This window comes from Salmo salar, chromosome ssa20 (assembly GCF_905237065.1).
Source record: "Salmo salar chromosome ssa20, Ssal_v3.1, whole genome shotgun sequence".
NCBI classification, from domain to species: Eukaryota; Metazoa; Chordata; class Actinopteri; order Salmoniformes; family Salmonidae; genus Salmo; species Salmo salar.
Window position 1 is genome coordinate 34,035,403 of NC_059461.1, and position 18,878 is coordinate 34,054,280.

The following is an 18,878-nucleotide window of genomic DNA, read 5'->3' on the forward strand; positions in this document are numbered from 1 at the left end:
GAGCATTTGTGTAGTGTTCTGTTTTCCTGAACATGGTGCTATGAAGATGTGGCCCTGGAGTGTGCTGGCTTCCTGGCAGGCATTGGCCTGGACACCACATTCATTGTGTGCAGCATCCCCCTCAGGGGGTTCGATCAGGTACTGCACTTATCACAATTTTCAATTTTTCAAAATAGATTTGACACCATTTTAATTAATTTCTTATTTCTCTTTACTGTATCGTGTTTATACTGTAACTCAAATGTTTTGTTTCTTTTAAATATATTTCAGAGATCGTAGAATTTCTCACTACTCATTTACAAATTGATCTAGATTTTTTTGTTTTATTTAATTTAACTAGGCAAGTCAGTTAAGAGCATATTCTTATTTACAATGACGGCCTACACCGGCCAAACCCGGACAACGCTGGGCCAATTGTGCGCCACCCTATGGGCCTCCCAAACACGTCCGGTTGTGATGCAGCCTGGAATCAAACCAGGGGCTGTAGTTACGCCTCTAGCACTGGCATGCGGTGCCTTAGACCACTGCGCCACTCAGAAGCCCATTGATTCTTTGTGTACTGGTGATATTGTGACTTTTCTTGAACAAGTTAAGTTTGGAATAATAGTTTTCCCAAGTCAAGTGCTGGAAAGGTGACTCTGAGCTGTCAACAACCTGAATTTCTCCTTTCTCGTCTTGTGTGTGCTGTAGCAAATGGCAGGGCTGGTGACTGACTACATGGAGGCCTATGGCACCAAGTTCTCCCGGAGGAGTGTCCCCAAGAGATTGGATAAGCTGTCCTCTGGGGCGCTGCAGGTGACTTGGACAGACAAACATACAGTACCAACAGGACACCTTTGACTCTGTGCTGTGGGCTGTAGGTGAGTGTGTCAGGGAAGGAAGAGAATTGTCCCACAAATTACTACAGTAATACCCTAATGTTTGGAAGAAATCACTACTATTTTAGTAGTAGCTGCAATCACGTGTGTTGAGTATGCCACATAACATACAATAAGCTTTGCAAAGATGTATCGGTTAAACCACTAGTCCCCCTTCCCTTTCCAGACATTTGTTTTATTGTCATCTACAAAAGAGTGCAGTGTCAGCAGACAGAGTATCAAGCCCAAAAACAAGGTAATAAAGCGTGAATGATGGAATCACCAGGGGAAGTGTTAATCACCCAGCCCAGTGCTGGGTCCGGGTCCTGGGCCTGGCTGGGGCAGGGGCAGGATGCACCCAGGCACGGGTCACTGCATTCCCTCCTTTGTTCTCTCGCTCTGCTCTGGGCTTTCCTGCCGTCGTACCAGCCCTGCGGAAACCAGCCTGCCACGCCACCCAACGCTACCTCCTGCAGCATCTGTCACTGCATGGCTGGCCCTGTCTGTCTGCGGCTCTGTACCCACACCAGACCTCTCTTTCCCGTCCTTTTCTCTCTTTATCACACCATGTAATTTCTCTCATTCCGCCAACCAACACAATGGAGGGAACTTCCGCCTGGCTGCCCGGCAGACATTTATTTGTGTTGAGATGGTCCCAAAGACGACGTGTTTCCGAAAGCCTGACTACACCCCTCCGCAGTGTGTGACTGTACAGTACCAGCCAGGACAGGCCAGGGCATCTCTCTCTGCCTGTGCGTGTGACAGGGAGCATGTGACATGTGGACCAGGATGTGGGTGACCTTTTGGGAGAGATTACGTTTTTCCCACCCTGGCAGGTTGCTGCTCTCAGAGAGCTGAGGTTCAAACAATGTGGAAGTCAAGGCACAGTGTCCAGTCTGTCGACTGCAGTCAAAATACCAAGACCTTGAGACTCACTGGGACTGGGAAATTGGCAGCAATAATAATATATATTTATTATAGAGTTATATTTTGGTGGATGGACGTCTTCCTCTGCACTCTCACCCAGTAGGGGTAAAGGATGACCCACCGTGTCTATTCTGGGCGGCAGGTAGCCTAACGATTAGAGCGTTGGGCCATTAACCGAAAGGTCGCTAGTTTTAATCCTGAGTCGACAAGGTGAAAAATGTGTCCATGTACACTTGAGCAAGGCACTTAACCCGAATTGCTCTAGGGTTGGCGACGGTCATGGCAGACCATGGCCTTAACCCTAACTGCTCTAGGGTTGCCGACGGTAATGGCAGACCATGGCCTTAACCCTAACTGCTCTAGGGTTGCCGACGGTAATGGCAGACCATGGCCGGGCTCCCACTCTCCGAGGGCGTCTCAGGAAGAGTTGGAATATGCAAAAAACACATTTCCAATAAGAGAAACATAAGTACCCACCAACATGATGTAATCAAATCAAGCTTTATTTATACAGCACATTTCAGACATGGAATGCAACGCAATGTGCTTCATAGGGAAAAAAATGAAATAAAAGCTGAAATATTTTCTACACAACAAACATAAGAGAAATAAAAAAAAAAGAATAACACAAACTGAACAACTATGGAAAAGCAAAGCTAAACAGATGTTTTAATATGTCCACAGTTTTAGCCCCCCTCAGGTTTTCTGGAAGGCTATTCCAGAGGCTTGGGTTATAATAATTAAAGGCTACCTCTCCATGCCTCTTGGTCCTAGGTTTTTGGATAGTTAAAAGGCCAGTGCCAGAGGACCTGAGGGACCTACTGCGTACATAACTTAAAAACATGTTTGACATGTACCGTAATTTCCGGACTATTAAGCGCACCTGAATATAAGCCGCACCCACTGAATTTTAAAAAATAAAAATATTTTGAACATAAATAAGCCGTACATGTCTATAAGCCGCAGGTGCCTACCGGTACATTGAAACAAATTAACTTTACACAGGCTTTAACGAAACACAGCTTGTAACAAAAATAAATAGGCTTTAACGAAACACGGCTTGTAATAAAAAATTAGCAGTAAGCTTTAGTTGTCTTTTTGCACTGAGTCAATTCCTCACGCTGCTGTTTCCAACGTCTTATCATCGACTCATTAAGACCAAGCTCCCGTGCAGCAGCTCTATTTCCTTTTCCAACAGCCAGATCAATCGCCTTCAACATGAAAGCCGCATCATATGCAATTCTCCGTGTCTTTGCCATGAGGGTGACGAAATGACTACCGTAATCAGAATGATGGGAAGTTTGAGAGCGCTCGATTTAATCTAAACAGTAAACAAAAAAGTTGTTTGACCCGGTCGGCAATTTCATTGGTCTAATGAAAGCTTCATGCCGCCAAAAAACTGAGCACGTCACAGAATGTGTTTTTTTGGAGAAAAAAAGATTGAAAGCGGGAAAAATCCATATATTAGCCGCATCATTGTTTAAGCCGCGAGGTTCAAAGCTTGGGAAAAAAGTTGCGCCTTATAGTCCGGAATTTACGGTATTGGGGTGCACATTCGTGGATTGATTTAAAAACCAATAGAAGAAACTTGAAATGAATTCTAAAACTAACAGGCAGCCAGTGGAGATACCTTAAAACCGGTGTAATGTGTGCTCTCCGTCTGGTCTTGTTCAGTACCCACGCTGCAGCATTCTGTATGTTTTGCAGTTGACCAATGGCTTTCTTGGGGAGACCAGACAGGAGAGCATTACAGTAGTCAAGCTTGCTCTCTGTATCAGCCTGAGAGAGATGGCTGCACCTTGGTAATGTTCCTCAGGTAGTAAAAAGCTATTTTGGTCACATTCCTGTGTGATTTGAAATTTTGCTCAGAATCTAAAATAACACCTTGGTTTTTTTTACCTGGTATTTTATCTTTATTGCCCGTCATTTAAAATGTGCAGCCTAGATTTTCTCTCTGTGCTTTGGCTCCAACAATGAGTACCTCAGTCTTGATTTAGCTGGAGGAAGTTGTGAGCCATGCAAGTATTTAAATCACTGATATAGTCTGATTGATAAGTGACGCTAAAATTCTCTGGTGACATGTAAAGCTGTGTATCATCTGCATAGCAGTGAACATCAATGCTCTGCTTTCTGATAACTCTGCCAAAGGGTAACATGTATAAACTGAACAGTACCAGACCCAAAATAGAACCTTGTGGAACGCCACATGTGATATGTATTTTCTCTGAGTTATGTTCACCAAGGGTGACAGACTCTCTTGACCGGTTAAATAGGCCCTAAACCAATTTAGATGTGGACCAGAGAGCCCAACCCACCTCTTCAGTCTGTCCAGAAGGACATCATGGTCAACAGTGTTGAATGCAGCACTTAAATCTAAGAGTACAAGGACAGAGAGCTGTTTGGTATCTGTGTTGGCTCTAAGATAACTTACCACTTTAACTAAGGCTGTCTCTGTGCTGTGGTGGGACTGAAAACCAGATTGGAATTTTTCAAAAATACAGTTGGCACTTAAAAAATGATTTACCGGTTTGAACACCATTTTTTCCAGGATTTTGCTGAGGAAAGGAAGGTTAGAGATTGGCTGAAAATTGCTAGGAGTTGAATAATCTAGATGACTTTTCTTCAGAATGTGTTTCACCATAAGTTTTTGGTGCAGTGGGGAAAGTGCCTGTGAACAGGGAGTGATTAACAATATTGTGCAGTTCTTCAGATATGCAATTAAAAACAGTTTTTAAGAATCTCTGAAATATGACAAACTTACCACATTTAGATGTGGAGGAAAGTTCACAGGTTTGCGGGGGTAGGATTTATCATGCCATCAATGGTCGAGAAGAGCAATCAAATTATTTTTGATTTAATAGTGATGAAGTTAGAAAAATTTGCCCGTCTGGCTTTTCTAATTGCCTTGTTATATATCCCAAATTACTCTCTCAGAATATCATAATCGACCAGCAACTTTGACTTTCTCCACTTCTGCTCTGCCTTTCTGCAATTTCTCTTTAATTGATTAGTTTCCTCACTCATCCAAGTTTCTCTCTGTTTTGATTCTTTTTCAACTTTACTGGATCTATGGCATCAATGGTTGCCTTTAATTTGCTATTAAAGTTATCAACTAAATCATCATAAGAGGAAGGCAGAATAGGTGGCGGGGTATTGTTCATACCCTCATTAAAATCTGTAGCAACTTCAGAGGTAAGATAGTGTTTCTTAATAATGCATTCAGTATTACCCTGTGCTATGGGCAACAAGGTGGTAAAAAATACACAGTGGTGATTATACACTGCTCCAAAAAATAAAGGGAACACTTAAACAACACAATGTAACTCCAAGTCAATCACACTTCTGTGAAATCAAACTGTCCACTTAGGAAGCAACACTGATTGACAATAAATTTCACATGCTGTTGTGCAAATGGAATAGACAACAGGTGGAAATTATAGGCACCCCCAATAAAGGAGTGGTTCTGCAGGTGGGGACCACAGACCACTTCTCAGTTCCTATGCTTCCTGGCTGATGTTTTGGTCACTTTTGAATGCTGGCGGTGCTTTCACTCTAGTGGTAGCATGAGACGGAGTCTACAACCCACACAAGTGGCTCAGGTAGTGCAGCTCATCCAGGATGGCACATCAATGCGAGCTGTGGCAAGAAGGTTTGCTGTGTCTGTCAGCGTAGTGTCCAGAGCATGGAGGCGCTACCAGGAGACAGGCCAGTGCATCAGGAGACGTGGAGGAGGCCGTAGGATGGCAACAACCCAGCAGCAGGACCGCTACCTCCGCCTTTGTGCAAGGAGGAGCAGGAGAAGCACTGCCAGAGCCCTGCAATATGACCTCCAGCAGGCCACAAATGTGCATGTGTCTGCTCAAACGGTCAGAAACAGACTCCATGAGGGTGGTATGAGGGCCCGACGTCCACAGGTGGGGGTTGTGCTTACAGCCCAACACCGTGCAGGACGTTTGGCATTTGCCAGAGAACACCAAGATTGGCAAATTCGCCACTGGCGCCCTGTGCTCTTCACAGATGAAAGCAGGTTCACACTGAGCACGTGACAGACGTGACAGAGTCTGGAGACGCTGTGGAGAACGTTCTGCTGCCTGCAACATCCTCCAGCATGACCGGTTTGGCGGTGGGTCAGTCATGGTGTGGGGTGGCATTTATTTGGGGGGCCGCACAGCCCTCCATGTGCTCGCCAGAGGTAGCCTGACTGCCATTAGGTACCGAGATGAGATCCTCAGACCCCTTGTGAGACCATATGCTGGTGCGGTTGGCCCTGGGTTCCTCCTAATGCAAGACAATGCTAGACCTCATGTGGCTGGAGTGTGTCAGCAGTTCCTGCAAGAGGAAGGCATTGATGCTATGGACTGGCCCGCCCGTTCCCCAGACCTGAATCCAATTGAGCACATCTGGGACATCATGTCTCGCTCCATCCACCAACGCCACGTTGCACCACAGACTCTCCAGGAGTTGGCGGATGCTTTAGTCCAGGTCTGGGAGGAGATCCCTCAGGAGACCATCCGCCACCTCATCAGGAGCATGCCCAGGCGTTGTAGGGAGGTCATACAGGCACGTGGAGGCCACACACACTACTGAGCCTCATTTTGACTTGTTTTAAGGACATTACATCAAAGTTGGATCAGCCTGTAGTGTGGTTTTCCACTTTAATTTTGAGTGTGACTCCAAATCCAGACCTCCATGGGTTGATAAATTGGATTTCCATTGATTATTTTTGTGTGATTTTGTTGTCAGCACATTCAACTATGTAAAGAAAAAAGTATTTAATAAGATTTCTTTCATTCAGATCTAGGATGTGTTGTTTAAGTGTTCCCTTTATTTTTTTGAGCAGTATATAAAGCAACATCAAAAATAGAGAATATGTCAATAGGAAGACACTTGGTAATAACCAGGTCCAGAGTATGGCCGTGGTTATAGGTAGGCCCAGTAACATGTTGGATGAATTCTATAGAGCTCAAAAGATTCATACATTCAATGGCCTTTGAGTCAGTCTCTCTGTCAACATGAATATTAAAATTCTTAGTCATAGTATTATTGGTTCTAAGAGGAATATGACTTTTTTTTACGTCTGATTACAACCTTACATTACTACCTTACAGTGTAGGCTACAGTCTGGGCTTTACCCTGGTGTTCTCATGCAGGGCAGTGAGTACATCCTCTCCTTTTGAAGTGTGGCTGTCTGACTGTGGGAGTTATGAGTGGGCCTCTCTCCACTTCCCCATTGTGCCCTTTACACTACAGGTCAGACTGGGTCTGTGCCGTCCTCAGTGGAGCTATATGTCATGATTCTCCACCCTTTTCTCAGTGTGACTTGCATTCTTCCCGTCATGGATTTAACAATGGTGGAAACTAGTGATGCATCGATTACATTTTTGGCCGATATCCGATATAAAACGATACCGATAACTGATATTTAAACATTTTGCGGCCTTAAGCATTCGAGTACAGTTAACACACACATGGACGCAGCGGTCTAAGCCACTGCATCTCAGTGCAAGAGGCATCACTACAGTCCCTGGTTCGAATCCAGGCTGTATCACATCCGGCTGTGATTGGGAGTCCCATAGGGCGGCGCACAATTGGCCCAGCGTCGTTAACTGACTTGCCTAGTTAAATAAAGGTTACACACACCACACTGATCAAAAAGTTATTTTGTTGGCATTTATGTGTGTCCCCATTACCAGTAAAACATAATCAAAACCTATTTCTTTCACTTACTTGCTGTTTCGTTGTTCATTTGTTCAACCATTTGTTCAACCAGGATTCTTATACTATGGAACGCCGTTTGGGTCTTTGCATGTCAAATAACACTATTTGACGTGTCAAATTAGCTTGTTGACCAATCAGGACCTGAATATGACTGCACATCACAATAATTTAACGCGTTCATAAAAATGTTTACGTAGTTATTACACTATCAGTCGTATTTCATATGTCACGGCGATTCATCGATACGCATGCTATGATGCTGGTAAAGTTGTCTCGCGCACCTACAGTGTTGGTCATAAAAAAGCTAGCTAGCTCATGGATGCAAACAATATTCTTCCCCAAAAACATTGCAAAACGACATCTGTTTCAGTAGCTATAGTTAGCTAGATAACTATATAGCTAGGTGTCATAAAATAACCCTAATTTACAAGACAGTTCTTATTTGATTAAAGGTGGTCGGACCCATCTATGTGAAGCTAGCCACAATAAGGATTAGCCACAATAGTGGACTTTGCGGTTAGCCTTTAAAATAAAATGATGTCATTGACTGATACAAATAGTAGAATTGTGCCATAATTGAATAGATCATGCAAAACGAGGCTGGAATGTTATATAAAATGTTTAATTTGACAAAAATCTGTTGAAATCACACTGGATGTATTATACTTTAGAATTGCATTGGGGGCATACTTATTTCACTGTACAGCCTTACCTATAGATTGTGGATCAATGACATGGGATATCAGTCTACTCAATGACACCCAGAGAACATTAACATTGTAGCTCTTGTTGCAGGACTCTGAGACAACTGTGAATTGAGCCACTATTGTCAACTTATGTGTATTGAACAATATTCCCGAGAAAAAACAATACTGCGTGGATGTTTTGGAGTCTGATAACTCTTGAGGACGTTGGGAAAATATATTGTGGTATTGAGTAGACTGATACCCCATTTCATTGACTACCAATCCTTAGGTAAAGCTGTACAGTGCAATATGAATGTCAATACACACAATAGGCTGACGGGATTTGATTTCACAGCCCCGCCATAAGAGCTACAGAGCTAATATTTGCCTAAACTCTACAATCGTATTCTGTGGGTGTCACCGAGTAGACTGATACCCAATTTTATTTCTTTACATTCCAACCTTGTTTAACATGATCTAGTCTAAATATGGCATGATTCCACCAATTGTAACCTTCTGCATCATTGTCAGAGGTACTTTTATTTTGAAGGCAAACCACAAATTCCACTTGTGCCTAATCCTTATTGTGGCTAGCTTCACAACACATCCCGGTCCGGTCGAGCCTCACTAGCCAGATGAAGCTAGCTGTCTGCTTATAACGTTGGCTTTGGGCAACAGGGTTAAGTAGCTGGCTAGCTATTAATTTTAATGAACTGAAGTTCAATTTCAATAGGCAAACAACAAGTGGCAACCTAGCTAATACTTACTCACAAGGATTCCTAAGTCATTGCTAAGAATAATGAAAATGACTGCAGTTTCTACTGGTTATTGTTTTCAGGCTGGTTGTATTGGTGCTGGCTAGGTACCAAGCTAAAGCTAGCTAGCTACCCCAGAAGTTGCGGTCGAACAAATAATGCTTTATTACCAACGCGATATTGTAAACACGTCGTTCGTGGCCGGTGTTTGCTACTGATGGTAGTAGTGGCGCTTGGCTTGCATGTGCAAATTCAGAACACACAACATTCTATAATAGAACTGTGTTATTTGACGTGTCAAATTAAAAGCGTATTTAACGCGTAAAATAGTGTTTGACATGTATCTTTTTTGACATGCAAAGACCCAAATGGCGTTCCATAGTATGTCGTGAAGCTAATAACAGTGATGCTATTACTGTGTAACTCCGGTAGGGCAACATGTGTACCGGTGCTCGACCAGTTAGCGAAAGCCAACATCATCCACGACAGAGAACTGTTGATTGTCAAGGGCAATGAATTCCATTATCTTGGTGTTAATGGAATTCGCCTTTGAGTTGTCTCGCTGAAATGTTGTTACTCTTTCAAATGACTGCTCAACATGTTGGCTACTCGATCCACACAGCAGACATTGTGTGGGCTAGTTTAGGAATGCTGTGTTGCACGTGTAGCGCAAAATTTTACGTGGCGTCATCACATCATGTACCTACATTATATAGGTATGCACATCAGCTTTGACATCGGTTTTGCATTTCGCCGTTAAACTAGACATCGGGCCGATACCGACGTTGGCATTTTTAGCTAATATCGGCCGATTCTGATATGTTCACCAATATATCGTTCATCCCTAGTGGAGACTCCGTCTAACCAATGATTACACTTGCAGTGATTCATGTTTTTAAATCAACTGATGGGAAGTGTGAAAGTGCAAACTTTGGGGAAAGGGTGGAGAATCAGGACTCAGACAGTGAGCTTCTCTGAGGGAGGGATTCGTGGCTGTTGGTGGTGGGGCTGCCTGTTCCAGTCCTCTAGCTATAGCTAGGCTACATCCTTCTCTATGCACAGCTTCCACAACCTGTCCTTCCACAGCCTGTCTTTCCACAGCCTGTCCTTCCTCTGGGCCACACCTAGGCCAGTTGGCCAATAGCACAGATGCGGAAACAGCCTATTTCCTCTGGGTGTACCATGTTACCTTTCTCTCCCACTTATGTCTGTTGCCGACAACACCTTTTCTTTCTCAAATTTTGAGGGACACCGAAGAGGTTGAAGTCTGTGTGAGGGTGTCAGGGGTTGGTATATGCCTCCTTGTGAACTGAAGTGCTAAGATGTGAAGCATCTGAGTCTCCACACACTCTGACAAACATTTACATTACATTTACATTTAAGTCATTTAGCAGACGCTCTTATCCAGAGCGACTTACAAATTGGTGCATTCACCTTATGATATCCAGTGGAACAACCACTTTACAATAGTGCATCTAAATCTTTTAAGGGGGGGGTTAGAAGGATTACTTTATCCTATCCTAGGTATTCCTTAAAGAGGTGGGGTTTCAGGTGTCTCCGGAAGGTGGTGATTGACTCCGCTGTCCTGGCGTCGTGAGGGAGCTTGTTCCACCATTGGGGTGCCAGAGCAGCGAACAGTTTTGACTGGGCTGAGCGGGAACTGTGCTTCCTCAGAGGTAGGGGGGCCAGCAGGCCAGAGGTGGATGAACGCAGTGCCCTTGTTTGGGTGTAGGGCCTGATCAGAGCCTGAAGGTATGGAGGTGCCGTTCCCTTCACAGCTCCGTAGGCAATCACCATTGTCTTGTAGCGGATGCGAGCTTCAACTGGAAGCCAGTGGAGAGAGCGGAGGAGCGGGGTGACGTGAGAGAACTTGGGAAGGTTGAACACCAGACGGGCTGCGGCGTTCTGGATGAGTTGTAGGGGTTTAATGGCACAGGCAGGGAGCCCAGCCAACAGCGAGTTGCAGTAATCCAGACGGGAGATGACAAGTGCCTGGATTAGGACCTGCGTCGCTTCCTGTGTGAGGCAGGGTCGTACTCTGCGAATGTTGTAGAGCATGAAACTACAGGATCGGGTCACCGCCTTGATGTTAGTGGAGAATGACAGGGTGTTGTCCAGGATCACGCCAAGGTTCTTAGCACTCTGGGAGGAGGACACAAGGGAGTTGTCAACCGTGATGGCGAGATCATGGAAGGGCAGTCCTTCCCCGGGAGGAAGAGCAGCTCCGTCTTGCCGAGGTTCAGCTTGAGCTGGTGATCCGTCATCCACACTGATATGTCTGACAGACATGCAGAGATGCGATTCGCCGCCTGGTTATCAGAAGGGGGAAAGGAGAAGATTAATTGTGTGTCGTCTGCATAGCAATGATAGGAGAGACCATGTGAGGATATGACAGAGCCAAGTGACTTGGTGTATAGCGAGAATAGTAGAGGGCCTAGAACAGAGCCCTGGGGGACACCAGTGGTGAGAGCGCATGGTGCGGAGACAGATTCTCACCACGCCACCTGGTAGGAGCGACCTGTCAGGTAGGACGCAATCCAAGCGTGGGCCGCGCCGGAGATGCCCAACTCGGAGAGGGTGGAAAGGAGGATCTGATGGTTCACAGTATCAAAGGCAGCAGATAGGTCTAGAAGGATGAGAGCAGAGGAGAGAGAGTTAGCTTTAGCAGTGCGGAGAGCCTCCGTGACACAGAGAAGAGCAGTCTCAGTTGAATGCCCAGTCTTGAAACCTGACTGATTAGGATCAAGAAGGTCATTCTGAGAGAGATAGCAGGAGAGCTGGCCAAGGACGGCACGTTCAAGAGTTTGAGAGAAAAGAAAGAAGGGATACTGGTCTGTAGTTGTTGACATCGGAGGGATCGAGTGTAGGTTTTTTCAGAAGGGGTGCAACTCTCGCTCTCTTGAAGACGGAAGGGACGTAGCCAGCGGTCAAGGATGAGTTGATGAGCGAGGTGAGGAAGGGGAGAAGGTCTCCGGAAATGGTCTGGAGAAGAGAGGAGGGGATAGGGTCAAGTGGGCAGGTTGTTGGGCGGCCGGCCGTCACAAGACGCGAGATTTCATCTGGAGAGAGAGGGGAGAAAGAGGTCAAAGCACAGGGTAGGGCAGTGTGAGCAGTGTCGTTTGACTTAGCAAACGAGGATCGGATATCGTCAACCTTCTTTTCAAAATGGTTGACGAAGTCATCCGCAGAGAGGGAGGAGGGGGGGGGAGGGGGAGGAGGATTCAGCAGGGAGGAGAAGGTAGCAAAGAGCTTCCTAGGGTTAGAGGCAGATGCTTGGAATTTAGAGTGGTAGAAAGTGGCTTTAGCAGCAGAGACAGAAGAGGAGAATGTAGAGAGGAGGGAGTGAAAGGATGCCAGGTCCGCAGGGAGGCGAGTTTTCCTCCATTTCCGCTCGGCTGCCCGGAGCCCTGTTCTGTGAGCTCGTAGTGAGTCGTCGAGCCACGGAGCAGGAGGGGAGGACCGAGCCGGCCTGGAGGATAAGGGACAGAGAAAATCAAAGGATGCAGAAAGGGAGGAGAGGAGGGTTGAGGAGGCAGAATCAGGAGATAGGTTGGAGAAGGTTTGAGCAGAGGGAAGAGATGATAGGATGGAAGAGGAGAGAGTAGCGGGAGAGAGAGAGCGAAGGTTGGGACGGCGCAATACCATCCGAGTAGGGGCAGAGTGAGAAGTGTTGGATGAGAGCAAGAGGGAAAAGGATACAAGGTAGTGGTCGGAGATTTGGAGGGGAGTTGCAATAAGATTAGTGGAAGAACAGCATCTAGTAAAGATGAGGTCAAGCGTATTGCCTGCCTTGTGAGTAGGGGGGGAAGGTGAGAGGGTGAGGTCAAAAGAGGAGAGGAGTGGAAAGAAGGAGGCAGAGAGGAATGAGTCAAAGGTAGACGTGGGGAGGTTAAAGTCACCCAGAACTGTGAGAGGTGAGCCATCCTCAGGAAAGGAACTTATCAAGGCGTCAAGCTCATTGATGAACTCTCCAAGGGAACCTGGAGGGCGATAAATGATAAGGATGTTAATCTTGAAAGGGCTGGTAACTGTGACAGCATGGAATTCAAATGAGGAGATAGACAGATGGGTCAGGGGAGAAAGAGAGAATGTCCACTTGGGAGAGATGAGGATTCCAGTGCCACCACCCCGCTGGCTCGATGCTCTAGGGGTATGCGAGAACACGTGGGCAGACGAAGAGAGAGCAGTAGGAGTAGCAGTGTTATCTGTGGTAATCCATGTTTCCGTCAGTGCCAGGAAGTCTAGGGACTGGAGGGTAGCATAGGCTGAGATGAACTCAGCCTTGTTGGCCGCAGACCGGCAGTTCCAGAGGCTGCCGGAGACCTGGAACTCCACGTGGGTCGTGCGCGCTGGGACCACCAGGTTAGAGTGGCAGCGGCCACGCGGTGTGAAGCGTTTGTATGGCCTGTGCAGAGAGGAGAGAACAGGGATAGACAGACACATAGTTGACAAGCTACAGAAGTGTTGTTTCTTGTATTATTGTCTCTTGTGTCTTTAGAGAACTGTTTCACTTTGATATCCTTTTTCTTCTGTCCTGATTTTCTCTTTCTTTTCTTCTGTTAACTAGATATTCTTTGTTGTTCTTCGTTAGCTAGCTAGCTTCTTCCAAAAGAGTCCCTAGCAACTGCTTAGCAACTGGTAAACAATTCAGCTAGCTAAGATAACTACAATTTTATGAAAAATAGTTATTTTTCAAAAGCCTATCTTCTTTGTTTGTTGCTTGTTTTTTCTCCTATTCAGTCTTGCATTTTTTTTTTTTTTCAAACAGAAAAGTATCTCTGAGCCAAAGTACAGAATCTCATTCAATCATATCTCTTATTCTGATTTTAGGCCTTTAAACAGATTGCCTTCTCAGAAACCCCTTTTTCTAGACAAAATAATATATTTCCCAAAAAGTCATTCTTTCTGACTTCCTTCTCTTGTCTTTGTTCACTTGATTGATTTGATAAACCGCCACATACAGTAGTTGGTCTCATTTCAAGTCGTGCCAGAAAGCTTGTTGTGGCTAATTAGCTGGTGGGTCTTGAGATTTCCTCTGTGTGCCACAATAGTCTTTGTTCAGCGTGGTCCTATCAGGCCTGCCTGTCATTGGCTCTCATTGCCCATATGTGTGGCTCCACACTCACTGAAGGCTCTTATCAGGAGAACCTCTGTTGTTCTGTCTCACCACACAATGGATCAGTGGCGCTCCAACAGTCTCCAATCATAGACGGAGAAACCTAGAAAGGCAGGAAATGCCAGACTAGAGTGACTCTTGTAGTGTAGTCTAGTCTATACATAGAGAGAGCAGAGTGGACACTAGTCTAGGATAGCCCACCTGACTCCAGTCTCAGTGGTGGTTGGTAGAACTGGGCTGTGATTTGGTAGAACTGTGCTGTGATACCAAAGTGGGGCTAGACCTCCTAAGAACAACCTTTTTGTAAATACAACTTGCTATAGTGTCTAACTATGCACGGTCTATTTACCAGGTATGCATGCAGTGTACTATCCCACTGGTACACATTTACATTTGTTTAATTCTTTGAGAAAGGCAGCCATGACAGGGAGAGATCCCTGTGTTAGACCTATTCTGCATAGTTGAACACTGGTGACTGCATGGTCCTGCTAGACTAGCCTAGTGCAGCTCTTCCAGGAAAACAGCTGCTATGAGCCTTACTGCGTGTCTCTCTACCACTTGTGCTGCAGTAATGGACAGGTCAGGAAAATAGTCTGGGGGGGAGGGGGGGGGGCATCTATGTGGGTACCTCTGAGCACTACTGGGGAGGAGTTGGGGAAGTTATTTTGTTACCCAGGCACGGAATGAGAAGGTGAGGGGGAGGTGGAGGGAGGTAGAGAGAGCCTCGACCGGGACCCAAGGCAGCGAGGGGGAAGTGAAGGGAGGTAGAGAGAGCCTCGACCGGGGCCCGGCCTGGTGGTAGGGGTGCTTGGTGCTCCCCATCACCATGGAGACAGATGGCAAGATGGGCGAGCATCGACAGCATCAGTCAACTGTCCCGCAGGAAGTGAGAGAAATGAAACACGAGGCCCCAAGTGGCTGATGGGATCCTCCCTATCCCCCGCCTGCTCATTATTCTCTCCCCGCCAAAAGACAAGCCACCCTCCCTCGCTCCCCCTCTCCTAGCTGTGCATGTGTTTTCTTTTCTAATTCCTGGATAAGATCTCTCTCTCTGTTGGATGAAGAGTAGCAGGACCTGCCTTAAACGTAAACCCACTAGCGTGCCAACTGATTAGTATGTGTTATGAACACTGAGCAGTCAGAGTTTTTCTAAGAATCCAAGATTCCTGTACCCTCCCCTCTTGATCAATGTGTAATGTAATATTAAGTGTCTGACTGTGTTTTCCTCTGCTTGACCATAGGCAGAGCTCCTGAAACCAAAACTCTCAACCTGGAGAAAGTTGGCATCAAGTTCAGCAAGGAATCTGGGAAAATAATTGTGGCTGCCGACAAATCCACATCCGTGCCGAACATCTACGCTTTCGGTGATATCAGTGAAGTAGGTGTTGATCATGTCCGTCATCCTAACAGTGTACTCACCCAGCCTTACAATGCCAACATTAACCTCTTCAGGAATGTATGGACATCTGAAATAAAACCTACAGTTGCCCAAATAAGCCTTCAAAGGTAGGAAAGAAACCTACAGTGTGCAAGAAGTTGAAGTGGTACTGCAGTTTACTCTTCAATCCCAAATGAATGTGCTAGATGGGCACCATATCATTTTAGATGTTGCTTGTCTTTTAAATTTGAGATTTAGTCATGAAGCTGGATCTACACAACAGATATTTGTGCATCTGTAACTTTATTCATTATTCACGATTCATTCAAGATTATCCACATTAATGTAGAAGTGATTAGAAATATATTCCTAAAATATGTGACTCAACATGACACAATACATTATTTACCATTCATTTCTATTGGGCACAAAATAATCTGAAACACAACCAAAACAAACAGCAAACGCATCCAACAAGTTTGTATAGTCACAACCTTAATGTAATCTTTGTGTGCTTGGAATATGGGACCGAATACCTCACCTTTGACTACTTTAATACACATAAGTGAATTTGTCCCAATACTTTTGGTCCCCTCAAATTAAAGCTGGCAGTCTGCACTTCAATCTCAGTCATTGTATCATTTTAAATCCAGTGCTTGGGTACTTAGCCAAAACAACATGTTTCCCTATCCCAATACTTTTGGAGCTCACTGCAGCTGCATATACACAACAGAGATCTCCTTTCTAACTACTGTACTGCTGTATCACAATACTCTGTCTACTTGTATTAAATGTCAGTCCTGTCTTTTCATTTGGCCAGCTATGGGTTTCCTAACTAAAACAGGCCTCTCCAGACTGTTAGTTTGACACAGGCCTTTGATGAGTCACTCTTAGTCCTGATGCCTGTCATCTTTTCACATAGTGGGAGACTTTTTAAAAGGGGGTGGATTGATATTAATTCGATATGTCCAAACGGAGCACCTTTTTGTGTTGAGATGTTGAAGAGCACTTGGCACTGCCAAGAAACACATATTTATGACGCAGATCGGGATGGTGTGTAAACACAGGTACTCAAATATCACCACACACATTCAGACAAACGCACGAACCCACACGCTCACCTCCAGTGCCAGAGGAGCTGTCTTGGACAACAGGATGTGCAACAGTGGTGGTAATCAAACAGGTTGCTGATGACTTAAGTCATGCTTTCAGAGAGGATTCACCCTGCAGCTCTGCAGTTTTCTCTATTGTTAGAGTATTTCAGTGTTTTTCTAGAGGACATTTATCTGGCGTAAATCCAGACCCACAGTTTGCAATCCAAATGACATCCTATTCCCTATATAGTGCACTACTTTTGACCAGAGCCCTATGGGAATAGAGTGCCATTTGGGACACATCCACAGCGGGAGGTAGCCTAGTGGTTAGAGCGTTGGACTAGTAACCGAAAGGTTGTAAGATTGAATCCCCGAGCTGACAAGGTAAAAATCAGTCGTTCTGCCCCTGAACAACGCAGTTAACCCACTGTTCTTAGGCTGTCATTGAAAATAAGAATTTGTTCTTAACTGACTTGCCTGATTAAATAAATAAAATATTCTAATCCTTGTCAGTACATTACAGTTCAGTCAGAAGCAGCATGTTGTTAACAATCAGTTAGGTGGAGTGGGGAAGATTCTTGAGAGAATACAAAAGCTATGATTGTTTTTCAATGTGCCAACTAATTTATAAACCTTTAGTCAATGCCATTGTAATGATTGTGTGTTCAAGACTGTACTCTTTTATTCTGAATGCAATTCTGCAACTTAACAAAATGTTAACAAAATTGCACTTAGAATTTGCGCTATGAATCTGCACTTACCCTGCCTATTCTTACCCTGCCTATTCTTACCCTGCCTATTCTTACCCTGCCTATTCTTACCCTGCATATTTGCTTGTAAATATCCTTTGCTATTTATTTTTCATTTATATGTCATATGTTTTATGACTGCTGCAAAATGAATTGCCTCTCTGAGGACATTGTTTTCTGAGGCTGCCGGTTTGTCTACACAGTAACTCACAGACACAACTGTCTACTCTAAATAGCCGAAGGGCCTGTGTTAGGAAGGTGTACTCTGTGACTCTTTGTGACGTAGCCTGCATACATTTAAGCACATACAGTATGCATGCATGTACACTGTCTATTTGTCTGCTTCCCTCTCGCTCTCTGTCCGTGATTTCCTGTCACTCATTAGCGTTGTTCTGTGTTCCCAGGGTCGTCCTGAGTTGACCCCCACCGCCGTTAAGGCAGGGAAGCTCCTCGCTCACAGGCCAGACCAATGAGCTACGACAACGTGAGTAGACATCCAACACGCGCACACACACACCATAGGCACACACACACACACACACACACACACACACACACACACACACACACACACACCATAGACAGAGACACACACACACACACACACACACACACACACACACACACACACACACACACACACACACACACCATAGACAGAGACACACACACACACCATAGACACACACACCATAGACACACACACACACACACACCATAGACACACACACACACACCATAGACACACACACACACACACACCATAGACACACACACACACACACACACACCATAGACACACACACACACACACACACACCATAGACACACACACACACACACACCATAGACACACACACACACACACACTATAGACACACACACCATAGACACACACACACACACACACCATAGACACACACACACCATAGACACACACACACCATAGACACACACACACACACCATAGACACACACACACACAGACACCATAGACACACACACACACACCATAGACACACACACACACACACCATAGACACACACACACACACCATAGACACACACACACACACCATAGACACACACACACACACCATAGACACACACACCATAGACACACACACACACCATAGACACACACACACACACCATAGACACACACACACACACACACACACCATAGACACACACACACACACACACACACCATAGACACACACACACCATACACACACACACACACCATAGACACACACACACACCATAGACACACACACACCATAGACACACACACACACACACACACCATAGACACACACACACACACACACCATAGACAGACACACACACACACACCATAGACACACACACACACACACACACACACACACACACACCATAGACACACACACACACACACACCATAGACACACACACACACACACACCATAGACACACACACACACACACACACCATAGACACACACACACACACCATAGACACACACACACACACACACACACACACACACACACACACACACACACACACACACACACACACCATAGACACACACACACCATAGACACACACA

At 45.3% G+C, this 18,878-nt stretch overlaps 1 pseudogene; it reads left to right on the forward strand.

Annotated features, from left to right (window-relative positions):
- Positions 1-18,878, forward strand: part of LOC106580542 (thioredoxin reductase 2, mitochondrial-like) — a 40,500-nt pseudogene that overhangs the window by 9,995 nt on the left and 11,627 nt on the right.